Genomic DNA, 14,234 nt, shown 5'->3' on the forward strand with positions numbered 1-14,234 from the left:
TTAAAACATTATAACAATTGAAGATAGTATTTTGTATAATTTTATACATGTTTAAGGTAAATTATTCTTAAATACTGCTCAGACACTTTTTTGAATACCCATAATAAGTTATGTAGGTTAAATTTTCCTTTATACATGCTTTGTATTAAATTGTAGGATATATCAAATGTATATAGACATTTATTTTTGGTGGGTACTTAGATTTTTTTAAAATAATAAGTGGTACAATTAAGATCTGAGACTTCCAGTGTATAGTTGGAATGTTTTTTCCAATGTTAGACTTTCAAAGTAAAAGTTCTGGAACATAGGTATAAGCATTCTTAGTTTCAATTGATGGCACTATGCTACTGTGATGTTGTGATTTATAATAAATATTTATTTTATCCCCCCCATTATTGGTATATAATTCTTAAAATTTATAATTTCCTAAGCAATGAGAGTGATGGAGTATCTTTTGTTAAGATATTTATAGAGTATTTATGTTTTCAAAAGCTACGTTTCCTGAAATAGTTCCAGAGTCAATAGCTCCAAAGGTAAAAGTAAGTTTGTTTTTTTTTTTTTAATAACTAGCTCCTTTTAACCACCCTGGTAGTTTATATTAATAAAGTAGCTTTTGGAAAGCCCATAAGCATGGGGGTTTGTTGCCAGGAGAACCAACTGTGTGAACAGAGGTTTAGAATTTTCAGCTCCTACCCCAACCTCTGGGGAAGGGAGGCTAGAGGTTGAGTTAATCAGTAATAATCAATGATTCAACCAGTGATTTAATCAATCATGCCAACATAATGAGGCTTCCATAAAAACTCTAACTGAAGGGGTCTGGAGAGTCTCCAGGTTGGTGGTAAACGGTGGAGATAGTGGGCCGATGGTAACCCAGAGAGGGCATGGAAGCTCTGTGTCCCCTCCCACATACCTTTCTCTGTGCATCTCCTCCATCTGACCATTCCTGAGTTATATCATTTCAATAAACCAGAAATCTAGTAAGAAAACTATGATTTGGTTCTGTGAAGCATTTTAGAGAAAGATTGAACCTCACTAGAGGGGTCTTGGGAACTTCTGGCTTATAATGGATCAGACAGTAGCCCACATGATCTCCTGGACTTGCAGTTGGCATCTAAAGTTGGGGATAGTGTTGTAGAATGGAGCCTTTAACCTGTGGAATCTGACGCTATTTTCTAATAGTGTCAGAAGTTAAATTGTAGGATACTCAAGTACTGTCACAGACTACTTGGTATGGAAAATCCATGTATTTGGAGTACAAAAGTATTCGGTGAGTTGAAGGAGAAAAAGAACTCTGTTACTTGCTCTGAGTAGAAACCTTTTCTTCTTCAGTTATCGTCACATTTTAAGTAGAAGATCAGTGATGTTTCTTAAAAAAAACCATTTTTTTTAACATTACGAAACTTAACTCAGGATCCCTTATGATGCTCTACTGGTGAAAAGTGACAAGTTTTACAATGTATATAAAATATCTTCTAAAAACCTCAATCATAACATAGGCCTGACTTTCTCTTTAAAGCCCCTGAAGAATGAGGCATCTTTTCGATTTATTATAGGGCTTCCCTGGTGGCACAGTCAATAAAGAATCTGCCTGCATTGAAGGAGATCCAGGTTTGATCCCTGGGTGGGGAAGATCCACTGGAGAAGGAAATGGCTACCTACTCCAGTATTCTTGCCTGGAGAGTTCCACGGACAGAGGAGCCTGGTGGGTTACTGTCCATGGAGTCACAGAACTGAGCCACTGACACTGTCACTTCACTATCAAGCAGGTATTCATCTGTAAATTGAGTTAGTTATGATGGTGGATTGGCAGTATCCCTCTGCCTCCATAAATGAATCCTAAAGATAAAGATATTTCTCCATAGAGAAATCCCTAAAAGAAAACTCTGGTACAAAGAGGAACACAGGCAGGATGGAACAAAACTAATATTTCTATTTAAAAACCATTAAACAGAACCACAGCATAATTTACCAAAGTGTGACCATTAGCAGTTTATTTTAATTCCATGGGAACTCGGTTTCTATTCTCTATTCTCAAAATGTCTTCAAATTTAGCATTACTTCATTTACCTAAATATCATTAGATTGTGAGTATGAAAGGAAGTATATCTTTTATTTTGTACAGTCTAGCAATTTATATTGAGATTCTATTTTCATTGGCACTTTAATTCCACCAGACTTTCTTTATTTAAGAGAAAATATTAGTGTATTTATTTGGCAGAGGGGACTTTGGTGAGGAATCATTTTTCCAGCAGAGCAAGTTAATGCAATGTCACTAAAAATGTTATTTAACTACATGATGGTACATCTGGGAGTCCTCAGAAATGGACTCCTTTGTTTATATTAGGCATAAAGACATTTTAAATCCAAGACCTGCATTGGGGATTTACACAGATTCTCTCTTATTGTGGCTAGCAAAAGCATTTTGCTTTATTCTATCATTTTAATTATGTTGTCTTCCTTTGCTCTCCTCTAGGGATTTCATTACTTTATATGACTGGCTCCAACTGACATTTCCTTCAGTGTTTCATAGAGGGGAAAAAAGCAGGGAAACCATTTGTAATTTGGAAAAATAATGAATAGGCTATCACCCTCCAGCAGAGGAGAGCATGCCCCGAGGCAGAGGCACACACAGTGAGCTGCCAGACCCTCTCCTCTTCTCTCCATTGATCACAGTCTCTTTTCAGAGTTCCCAAGTAATCAACACAAGATATGCCAAGAAACAGTTCACAGAATGTCCACTTAGTAAATGAACATTTAGTACCAGGACTTTACTGAAAAAAAACCCACAATTCCTCAACTTGCATAATGGAATAAATAAATAAATTTTACAGTTCCTTACTTGATTTTAAGCAACTTGAACCTAATTAGAAGACAATTTCTTGTTAAAGTCAGTCTAATCAAGGAAAAAACAAAAGTTTCCCTGTGATTACTTTTTCCTCATGGGACCAGCTATTAAATCAACAGCACCTGTGTGCTAAATAAATGTGTACATTATAAGCATTAAAAAAGTCATGTATTAAATGCATAGTAAAGCGTAATAGAAGAAAAAAAAAAAAAAAGACTTGATGAAACAACCTGACTTCTGAGAAGAATAACGCCTGTAGTTTGTAGTTGGTACTTCAAAACACTCCCATTGGTGACTAATGGAGCTACAGAATTTGCCATTTAAAAATGTAGGAAATAGCAGCAGTTGTCATTGTAAGAAGATAATTGAACTAGAAAAGCAAAACAACAGAGCACAAAAGTTTGTCAATAATGTATTTGAGATCAAGTAAAGTATGTGTGTGTGTGTGTTGAGAGAGATTGTGGAATCAACAAAAGAAATACAAGTCAGGGCAATGGAGCTGAAGTTTCAAATGTCCATATGAAAAACAAAGAGAAAAGAAACTCAGCATCGTTAGTCAATAGAGAAATGCAACTTTTAATGAAAACGACATGCCTCTACATATCCACTCATGTTCAGTCACTCAGGCCTGTCTATTGTGAACCCATGGACTGTAGCCTGTCAGGCTCCTCCGTCCATGGCATTTCCCAGGCAGGAACACTGGAGTGTGTTGCCATTTCCTTCTCCATCACATTCACTAAAACAGCTCTAAACAAAATGACAAGCAATAGTAAGAGTTGGGGAAGAACTGGAAGTACTAAAACTCCCCTGTATTTCTGATGTGAATATAAATGGTGATGTCACTTTGCAAAACTGTTTGGCAGTTTTTAAAAAGTTAAATAAATTTACCATGTGACCTAAATTTTCCACTTCTGAGTATCTATCCAAGAAAAATATAAGACCAAGTCCCTAAAAGACTATGCATGTTCAAACCTGTATTATTTCTAATGTCCCCAAAATGGAACTATTGCAAAAGTTTATGGCTCATGGTTAATGGCTAATCAAACTGTGACAAATCTACATAATGAAATACGATTCAACTGTAGGAAAGAAATAAAGTATTTATACACAACAGAGATGAATCTTAAAAACATTACATTATGCTCAGTGAAAAAAAAACAGATGCAAAAAAATTACAAATATTATGCATCTGTTTATCTAAAATATCCAGGAAATATACAAAGTATATAAAGACAGAAAGCAAATTAATGAATTTGTGAGACTTGGGTGGGCTTTCCAGGTGGTGATAATGATAAAGAACCCACCTGCCAATGCAGGACATGTAAGAAACTCAGGTTCAATCCCTGGGTTGGGAAGATCCCCTGGAGAAGGGCATGGCAACCCACTCTAGTATTCTTCCCAAGAGCATCTCCATGGATGGAGGAGTCTGGTGGGCTACAGTCCATGGGGTTGCAAAGAGTTGGACATGATTAAAGCAACTTAGCAAGAACACATACACACACACTCACTGGGACTTGGGTGGAAGCAGAAAACTGACTATTAACAGGTAGGAATTATCTACAGAGTAATTGAAATATTCTAAGGTTTGTGGTGATGTATGCCTATGTCTGTAAATTTCAAAAAAAAAAAAAATCATTGAATTGTACATGTCAATATAAAATAGGTGAACTTTATGGTATATAAGTTACAACACAATAAAATTGTTAGAAATAAATGTAAGAAACATTTCAGCATATCCAAAAGAATAAAAAAGACAGAGAGAAGGCAAAGTTGGGAAAACTAAAAGCAGAAACTAGAAAATCACACAGAATCTAACCCATGTGGCACAGATTGTGTACTTTCTTCCGGAACTTGATGTTGGGTTAACTATAAAATCCTAGTTCAGTAGCTGAGCAGCAAATGCTGTAGATGGGGCAAGATAGGAAAAAAAAAAAAAAGCATGCATTTGCAAGCACTTCTATCTGAAGGACAGCAAACCCATTGAATCTTCATGGAATTGGTGAAATATGTATCTCAGTGCCATTGGATGAGACTGCTAATCAGAAAGATACCTTTCTTAGGGGTGGGGGATGTTGGAGATACTTAGAGTTGGTTTCAAGTTTAGTGAGGAGTCTGACTCTGTTTTTGGATAACTGACATCTCTTAAGGCTCAACCCTCCCTCTTTCAAGTTGTGCCCCGTATCTTGGCCAAGTGATAAGACAGCCTCAGTGGTCTCTGCTTCGGTGAAGATGGGAGATTCAACCCTCACCCGGGCCCCACGCCCTGACCACAATAAACAGCTAGGTCAGTCTCCTTTTTTTGCACACTGAAGCTATTTCACATCTGCGGAATTTTGTAAGTAACACACTTTCTATACCTTTTGGGGACACATCAGATATGTAGTGTCATCAGCCTTGATATCTGAACTGAACTTTGAATGGAAGGCCAACTGCCTCACAGGTGACCATAAAAATTGTCTTTTGTCATATAGAACCTGATGTGAACGTTGGAAAAGTTCATAATCCTTTAACATAGGCATTTATATTGTGTGTGGTAGTTATAACTATTTTCTTACTCAATAGTTTATTCATTTATTGTTCAGGTTGACAATTGACAATATACTTAATTTTTAAGAAGTCTCCATCTTCACAGCTCCACAGATTCCTTTTTAATTAGAGATCCTTTGACCAAGTTCTGACCAGTGAGATGTAAGCAGATGTATAAAATTAAGATTTCACAGAAATCTGCTGTTTTCCCTACTTAATGAAAAGGTTTTTCAGTGATACATGTCACTTCTCCCATCTTCCTACCTAGTAGGAGGATATGATGCTGAAAGTTGGTACAATCGTTGCATAAGCATAAAGATGTAAGTATCATGTTAAGACCAGTGGATAAGAAAATGAGGTCATGGAAATACTATTCCAGTCCTACTGTACCTGCCTAATGATGCATTAATGAGAGAGAAACAAACAAACAAACAAAAAATTCCTTGGGGTTGTGAGAAAAGAAAAGTCACTAAGGAAAAAGACTTAATTCAGATAGCCCTCCTAAAAAGGCCATTATTCTATAAGGAAGATAAGTTATGGTAATCAGCTGGTACTGGGAATTTAGATTTTTAAAAAGACCGTTATAAACTCAACAAAGAATTAGACGATATGCTAAAAGACAGAGAAGGGAAGAGATTGTCTGAACTAAAGAGGGCTATTAATTAGCCCAAGGAAAATGTTCCAGGATACTAGCCCCAGGACCACAAGCTATAAATCCTGGGAAAATCATGGCTCCCCTAAGCTATGGCATCTCACAAATGATGAATGCAATTTATGTATATGTTCTCTTACAGATGAAAATTGTCCTTTAAATATAAAAAGATACATCAATTTGTACAGTTGATGATTATAAGAAATATATTGAATTTGGCTATTTTCATAGAGGATGGTGAAAAATAATTGTAGAAGAATAACTTTGAGAACATATATCAGACCAACATTTATTCAGAAAAAGTATTTTAGCAATGCCCACCAAAGATCTGGAATTTGGAACTTAGTGAAACTTGGTTCTTGATATATATTTAACTTTATGTTAATCTTGATATATGAGTAAAGGACAATTTTTCTGGGAAGGGATAGATATTCCTACACTAAGTTAACGTATTTCTTTTGTTAGTAATGAACACAATCCATAAAATAATTGTTTTGTTAATATTTATTACAAAATTAATTTGTTTAAAAAACAAGATAATAATGTAAAACAAACCAGTTTCCACATGACACAGAAAATGCCACTTCTCGTATTAAAGCCCTAGATAATCAAAAGCATGTGTCTACATAAAAATGTGAACATGAAAAGAGTGAAAGTGACCTAGGGAGAATCCTGGATAAGCGTGAGGAGGTTAGGTTTAGAGTGTGTGTAGACAGAGGACTAAATCTACAGTTGAAAAAAGGGTGATCTTTTTTCAAAGAAATAAAAGGGGAGTATATAAGTATACTTTTGATGCAAAGCTGTTTTAGAGTACAGAAAATTGACACAGAGGGAGTTTTCTAATGGAATTTTTCAATAAGCCAAGTCTTATTCTAGTGCCGATACTAATGTGGTTTACAAGATGGCCAGGGATGGAGGTGGTGTATAGAAATAAGTGAGTGAAAGTGGTAGCTGCTCAGGTGTGTTTGCTTCTTTGTGACCCCATGGACTGTAGCCTGCCAGGCTCCTCTGTTAGTGGGATTCTCCAGGCAAATAAGAGCTGCCTAACTCATTAAGTTTAGGAGAGAAATATACACAGGAATAAACACCCAAATTGATTTTGATCAGCCTAGTAATCTCTTAAAACATAATCACATGCCCACAAATGCATATTTACATAAATAAAGTGATTTAATAAGAACTAAGTTATATGAGAAAGACTGATATAAATTTAGCTGGCCCTCCATATCCACAGGTTTCACACCTTCAGATTAAACTAACTGCTGATTGAAAATATTTGAACAAAAACTTCCCCAAAAGCAAAACTTGAACTTGCTACATGCCAGCAACCACATGCATAGCATTTACATTGTATAAGTTCTTATAAGTAATCTAGAGACAATTTAAGTATACAGGAGGATGTGCTGAGGTTATATGCAAATGCTGTGTCATTTTATATAAGATATTCAAGCATCCACGAAATTTGAAATCCACAAGGGATTCCTGAACCAGTTCCTCTTGGATACAGAGGGATGCCTATACCTCATGAATTCTTACCAAAAAGTTGCTAAAAATGTTATTAATCCCAGTTTACTTGTTAAAGTCATTTTTTGAGTGTACATTTTCACTACATTTGTAGCTAAATCAGTGAGCACATAGTTATAATTCATGTAAATATTGAATACAGGTGTTAAAAAGTCACAAAATATGGCTCTATCATATGCATCGTTAGTCACAATTTTTTCAACTATGCACATGTTTTTTCTTTCAAGGCTTGAATCAATAGTCCCTTACAGAATAAATTTTCATATTTGAAATAAGTGAGGATTTAATCCCAGCTCAGATATGTTTATTTTATAAGATTGGAATTAAAACCCCTCAATTCCTCTAGACCACCAGTGATTGAGTTCAGTAAAAGATTCAGTTCAGTTCAGTCGCTCATTCATGTCTGACTTTTTGTGACCCCATGGACTGCAGCACGCCAGGCCTCCCTGTCCATCACCAACTCCTGGAGTTTACTCAAATTCATGTCCATTGAGTCAGTGATGTGATCCAACCATCTCATCCTCTGTCGTCCAGTTCTCCAACCTTCAATCTTTCCCAGCATCAGCACCTTTTCAAATAAGTCAGCTTTAACATGAACCCTTCCAGTGAATTATTAGGACTCATTTCCTTTACGATGGACTGGTTGGATCTCCTTGTAGTCCAAGGGACTCTCAAGAGTCTTCTCCAACATCACAGTTCAAAAGCATCAATTCTTTGGCATTCAGCTTTCTTTATAGTCCAAATCTCACATCCATACATGACTACTGGAAAAACCATAGCTTTTACTAGATGGACATTTGTTGGCAAAGTAATGTCTCTGCTTCTTAATATGTTTCTATGTTGGTCATAACTTTTCTTCCAAGGAGCAAGTGTCTTTTAATTTCATGGTTGTAGTCACCATCTGCAGTGATTTTCAGTTCAGTTCAATCGCTCAGTCATGTCCGACTCTTTGCGACCCCATGAATCGCAGCACACCAGGCCTTCCTGTCCATCACCAACTCCCGGAGTTCACTCAGACTCATGTCCATCGAGTCAGTGATGTCATCCAGCCATCTCATTCTCTGTCGTCCCCTTCTTCTGTCCCCAATCCCTCCCAGCATCAGAGTCTTTTCCAATGAGTCACTCTTCACTTGAGGTGGCCAAAATACTGGACTTTCTCATCATGCCTTCCAAGGAAATCCCAGGACTGATCTCCTTCAGAATGGACTGGTTGGATCTCCTTGCAGTCCAAGGGATTCACAAGAGTCTTCTCCAACACCACAGTTCAAAAGCATCAATTCTTTGGCTCTCAGCCTTCTTCACAGTCCAATTCTCACATCCATACGTGACCACTGGAAAAACCATAGCCTTGACTAGATGGACCTTTGTTGGCAAAGTAATGTCTCTGCTTTTCAATATGCTATCTAGGTTGGTCATAACTTTCCTTCCAAGGAGTAAGAGTCTTTTAATTTCATGGCTGCAGTCACCATCTGCAGTGATTTTGGAGCCCAGAAAATAAAGTCTGACACTGTTTCCCCATCTATTGTCCATGAAGTGATGGGACCGGATGTCATGATCTTCGTTTTCTGAATGTTGAGCTTTAAGCCAACTTTTACACTCTCCACTTTCATCAAGAGGCTTTTTAGTGATTTTTGAGACCCCCAAAGTGAAATCTGTCACTGTTTCCATTGTTTCCCTATCTATTTGCCATGAAGTGATGGGACCAGATACCATGATCTTCGTTTTCTGAATGTTGAGCTTTAAGCCAACTTTTTCACTCTCCTCTTTTACTTTCATCAAGAGGCTCTTTAGTTCTTCTTCACTTTCTGCCATAGGGTGGTGTCATCTGCATATCTGAGGTAATTCATATTTCTCCTGGAAATCTTGGTTTCAGCTTGTGCTTCATCCAGTCCAGCATTTCTCATAATGTACTCTGCATATATGTTAAATAAGCAGGCTGACCCTATACAGCCTCAATGTACTCCTTTACCGATTTGTAACCAGTCTATTGTTCCATGTCCAGTTCTAACTGTTTCATCTTGACCTGCATACAGATTTCTCAGGAGGCAGGTCAGGTGGTCTGGTATTCCCTTCGCTTGAAGGATTTTCCACAGTTTGTTGTGATCCACACAGTCAAAGGCTTTGGCATAGTTAGTAAAGCAGAAGTAGATGTTTTTCTGGAACTGTCTTGCTTTTTCGATGATCCAAAGGATTTTGGCAATTTGTTCTCTGCCCTTTTGTAAATCCAGCTTGAACATATGGAAGTTGATGGATCAAGTACTGTTGAAGCCTGGCTTGGAGAATTTTGAGCATTACTTTGCTAGCATGTGAGATGAGTGTATTCATGAGGTAGTCTGAACATTCTTTGGCATTGCCTTTCTTTGGGATTGGAATGAAAACTGACCTTTTCCAGTCCTGTGCCCACTGCTGAGTTGTCCAAATTTGCTGACATATTGAGTGCAGCACTTTCACACCATCATCTTTTAGGATTTGAAATAGCTCAACTGGAATTTCATCACCTCCACTAGCTTTGTTCATAGTGATTCTTCCTAAGGCCCACTTGACTTCACATTCCAGGATGTCTGGCTCTAGGTGAGTGATCACACCATCATGATTATCTGGGTCATGAAGACCTTTTTCCTATAATTCTTCTGTGTATTCTTGCCACCTCTTCTTTATACCTTCTGCATCTTTTAGGTCTATACCATTTCTACCCTTTATTGTGCCCATCTTTGCATGAAATTTTCCCTTCTTATATCTACTTTTCTTGAAGTGATCTCTAGTCGTTCCCATTCTATTGTTTTCCTCTATTTCTTTGCATTGATCACTGAGGAAGGCTTTCTTATCTGTCCTTGCTATTCTTTGGAACTCTGCATTCAAATGAGTATATCTTTTCTTTTCTCCTTTGCCTTTTGTTTTTCTCTTCTTTTCACAGCTATTTGTAAGGCCTCCTCAGAGAACAATTTTGCCTTTTTAATTTGTTTTTCTTCGGGTTGGTCTTGATCCCTGCCTCCTGTACAATGTCATGAACCTCTGTCCATCATTCTTCAGGCATCTGTCTATCAGATCTAATCTCTTGAATCTTTTTGTCATTTCCACTGTATAATTGTAATGGTTTTGATTTAGGTCATACCTGAATGATCTAGTGGTCTTCCCTTCTTCCTTCAATTTAGGTCTGAATTTTCCAGTAAGGAGTTCATGATCTGAGCCACAGTTAGCTCCTGGTCTTGTTTTTGCTGAGTATAAAAATAAGTAAGTCTCAGTAAATGATTGAGATCCGCTTTTTATTAGTACTCTGTGATTGATTGAAACATCAAATTTCTAGCAGTAGAAGACAAGTCTAGCACAAAAAGTACAAGAAACAAAATTTATAATGGAAATTGATAGGTATGGCTATTTTGAAATAGTCCAAATTAGTAATTGTATAAAATAAATCTGTAAACACAAGCTAGGGATTCCCAGGTGGCACAGTCGTAAAGAATCCACCTGCCATTGCAGGAGACACAAGAGACACAGGTTCGATTCCTATGTCAGGAAGATTCCCTGGAATAGGGAATGGCAGCCTGCTCCAGTATTCTTGCTTAGAATTCCATGGACAGAGAGCTTGGCGAGCTAGTCCATGAGATCACAGAGTCTGAGATGACTGAACATGCATGCGTACAGACACAACCTAGTTTGAATAATTGAACAGTTAATCAAAGTTATCAAACTGTGTGATTTGAAGCACATGTAGGGAGAGTGGGCTTTCTTCTCAGTATTAAGACACCCTGCTTTTCCAATACAGCAGTTCATTTTATACCCCAAGGAGTTTAGAATCTTAGTGTTAATAGTGCTTCCTTTACAATATGAGAGAAAAAAATTAAAAAAAACACAAATTATTTACTAAATGGAGTGCACACAAAGTTGCTTCAGTTGTATCTGACTCTTTTTGACTCCATGGACTATAGCCTGACAGGCTCCTTTGTCCACAGTATTGTCCAGGCAAAAATACTGGAGTGGGTTGCCATGCTCACCTCCAGGCTATCTTCCCAACCCCAGGATCAAATCCACGTCTCCTGCATCTCCTGCACTAGCAGCCACTAGCACCACCTGGAAGCCTGAATATTTGGAAATCTATTTACATTTGAGTCTTGTATATATTGAGACCACAGTCTATATTGAAGTTTTTCATGTTTATGACAGATTCCCAAAAATTTTTGAATAAGAGTCCTTGCTGCATGCTAGGCAATATGTTTAATGCTGGATATCAGTGAGGAATACTTAAGACAGATGTTCCAACTATTTTGGATATATTTTTTTTTTCATTCTGGGTTTAATTTGTATATAATATTATAAATAAAAAAGAAATAGACACTTTCATTTTTTAATTTCATCAAATTAAGAACAAAAGTTCATCAGGATGTATATATTTTAGAATTCTAAAATTTAATATATACTAAAATTGTATAACATAAACTATTCAGTTCAGTTCAGGCACTCAATCGTGTCCGAATCTTTGCGACCCCATGGACTGTAGCACGCCAGGCCTCCCTGTCCCTTACCAATTCCTGGAGCTTACTCAAACTCGTGTCCATAGAGTCAGTGATGCCATCCAACCATCTCATCCTCTGTTGCCCACTTCTCCTCCCACCTTCAATCTTTCCCAGCATCAGGGTCTTTTCAAATGAGTCAGCTTTTTTCATCAGGTAGCCAAAGTATTGGAGTTTCAGCTTCAACATCAGTCCTTTCAATGAACATTCAGGACTGATTTTGTTTAGGATGGACTGGTTGAATCTCCTTGCAGTCGTAGGGACTTAAAGAGTCTTCTCCAACACCACAGTTCAAAAGCATCAATTCTTTGGTGCTCAGCTTTCCCTATAGTCCAACTCTCACATCCAAACATGACCACTGGAAAAACCATAGCCTTGACTAGATGGAACTTTGTTGGCAAAGTAATGTCTCTGCTATTTAATATGCTTTCTAGTTTGGTCACATCTTTTTTCCAAGGTGTAAGCATCTTTTAATTTCATGGCTGCAGTCACCATCTGCAGTGATTTTGGAGCCCCCCTCCAAAAGAGTCTGCCACTGTTTCCACTGTTTCTCCAGCTATTTGCCATGAAGTGATGGAACTGGATACCGTGATCTTTGTTTTCTGAATGTTACTAATCAGTGTCTATTTTATTTTATCCTCATCTAAAAAGGAAATTCCCTGAAGGTCCAATGGTTAGGACTCTACTTTTCCACTGCACGGGGCATGGATTCACAGCATAGCCAAAAAAGGGAAAAGAAAGCGTCAATAAAAATGTAATAGTTTTTTACAACTTATGCTATGAAAACTGTGAGTGGACACAAAATTCAAAACAGTTTATCCATACCTAAATCTAGTATAATAATAATTTAAAGAAAGCAAAGTTCCAAGTAAAAAGCTCAAAGAAAAACTGCTACTGAAACAATTGCCATATTGAGAAAAACTTTGATTTAGTCCAATAAGATTTTATCTCACAATATTAAATAATTCCTTCTTTCTCTCAACAAGCATTGATTCAATTACATTAATCGTTTTTTCCTTGTTACTACTCTAATCTACTAACAAGTGTAATAGCAATTTCATTTGACAAATTATATTTAATCAAGACAAATTTGCTATGAATAAAATAAATAGCTTCCACATCAAAGTTGCTCAAACCCTTTGTTATCTTAAAAGACATTTCTTCTTTTTGGAGAAAAACATATTAGTCAATATATTCTCCCCATGCAAAGTTATTTCAGGCCATCATTCTATATTATCAAGACTTAATGTACAATTAGTTTCAAAGGGTATACATTAATAAAATTGGCCATTATGGAGTTCATAGCAACTCTTTGAAATTCTGGGTGACTTTTATCCTTTTATCCTTGTTATATATTTGTTCTTGAACCAAAAAAAAATAAAATAAACCTCCTTTTATAAGTAGTGTAGTATTATTCATAAGGACTCATTCACAAAATCTTGCTAATTCCAAACAGAAAAAAACCCCACCAGCAGATGTAATCTATACAAAATTTATTCAAAACTTTAAAAATATATTTTACATTTTTCCCCAATTTGTGTTTCTCTCAATGTGTAGGAATTACAAAGGGACCAAAGTTTTGACTAAATATAATTCATGTTAAAATATATGTTAAGAATAGGAAAACTAAGCAAATACATCTCACCTAATTTCAGGTCATAATTTATTAAAGTAGCAACTGTTTAGTTATTTAAACTTTATTTCATTTTGCAAATTTTTTTTGCTTCTACTGAGTTGCTGGAAATATTTTATTGCCTCAGACAATGAAGGGGACAACAAGAAGTATAACTTTCAGTAATCAGTGATGCCCTTGAGGAAAGCATTCAAAATGTTTTCCCAAACTTTGGTATTGTAATAATAAATGTTATCTAGAGGTGCTTGCTAAAATACAGATTCCTGAAAATCATCTTTCATATACTATATTAGAATGTTTAGACAAGAATTCTGCATTATTTTCACATACAAAATTACCTTGAGTTAAGCAAAATTTATTAAGTGGAAATCTTCATTTTTGCAATGACTGGAATTGAAATAGAAATCTTGAGACCATAAGCTAAAATGCCACAAGCTGAGAAAGATTCAAGAGGAATAATTTTTTTTTTTTTAATTTTTGATTCTTTGAGCATTTGCCACAGTTCTATTGGCTTACACCAGTTTTTTGTTTTATTCGGTATTGAGC

This window comes from Budorcas taxicolor, chromosome 21 (assembly GCF_023091745.1).
Source record: "Budorcas taxicolor isolate Tak-1 chromosome 21, Takin1.1, whole genome shotgun sequence".
In the NCBI taxonomy this organism is placed as follows: Eukaryota; Metazoa; Chordata; class Mammalia; order Artiodactyla; family Bovidae; genus Budorcas; species Budorcas taxicolor.